The sequence below is a fragment of the Eschrichtius robustus genome, chromosome 7 (assembly GCF_028021215.1).
Source record: "Eschrichtius robustus isolate mEscRob2 chromosome 7, mEscRob2.pri, whole genome shotgun sequence".
NCBI lineage: Eukaryota > Metazoa > Chordata > Mammalia > Artiodactyla > Eschrichtiidae > Eschrichtius > Eschrichtius robustus.
Genome location: NC_090830.1, coordinates 127212142 through 127213187, shown reverse-complemented (window position 1 = coordinate 127213187; position 1046 = coordinate 127212142). Strand labels below are relative to the sequence as shown.

General features: G+C 47.1%; 1 pseudogene; it reads right to left on the bottom strand.

Annotated features, from left to right (window-relative positions):
* Positions 1 to 324: 324 nt before the first annotated feature.
* LOC137767810 (N-alpha-acetyltransferase 50 pseudogene) lies at positions 325 to 831 on the bottom strand (annotated as a pseudogene).
* Positions 832 to 1046: the final 215 nt, after the last annotated feature.

The window sequence follows — 1046 nt, the reverse complement described above, 5'->3', positions numbered from 1 at the left end:
GACATTAAAAAAAAAAATTGAAATTGACGCTCAAGTTTTGGGGACCATATATCTTAACTGTGAAACTAAACAGATCTATACCTTCTCCTTCCTACAATCAAACCACCTCAAAAAATAAGAAAACTAAAACAATCCAAACACGATTAATAAGTCCTTAAAAGTTTAAAACTTTTAGAGGAAAGGGAAGGAAGTTTTGAAAGGAAGAAACACAAGAACAAGGAAGAGGGAAAGCTTTAAAAGAAAAAAAGGGAGGGGAGGGGGAATCAGTGGGCCTCTCTTTTATTTGGTGACCAGCAAGTGCAAGAAAGTTCATCTGTAATTTGTTCAGTTGTCTGTCTTTTGCACATCTGCATTCTGGCCAGAAGGGACTTGGAGGTTTTTCTGCAGCACATGAGCTTCAGCGGGCTCTATCCTCTTATAGTAGTTCTTCTTTGTCTCAATAATCTCCAAGCCAAGCTTTCTGTAGAAGTCAACTGCAGACTCACTGCTGATCTGGACATGCAGATAGTTGTTGTCAAAAGTGCCATCTTTTTCACAGATGTTTAAGACATGATTTAACATTTTAGTTCCTACTCCTAGCCTTCCGTATGGTGCCAGACATCCTAGTGTCATGATGTAAAGTCTCTTCTGATTCTGTGAATGATCCACCCTACAGCATACTGCACCTACTGCAACATCATTGAAATAGGCAAGTTTTGCTAGCTCGCCAACCTCCAGCGCATCCTTATAGAACTTGTCATTGTAGCTGACTGGAAAGATGACCTGGTTTAATCTCTTCAGCCGATTAATATGGTGTGGTGTCACATCTCCCAGCTCGATCCGGCCTTTCATCTTCCCCGCCTGCTGAGGACGTTGTTACCTCCGATATCAACGCCCGTTGTCGTCGCCGCCCTGAGCTCTCCGCGCCCTCAGCTCGGGCCACTCAACCCGGCAAGCCGGCCTCCTCGCCTAGGGCAGGGAGGGAGCTGAGCCGGGTGACCGAGGCCGCGAGAGTGGAGCGCGGCCCTGCGTCTCCGGAGGGGGCGGGGGTACCTCCCGCCGCCGCG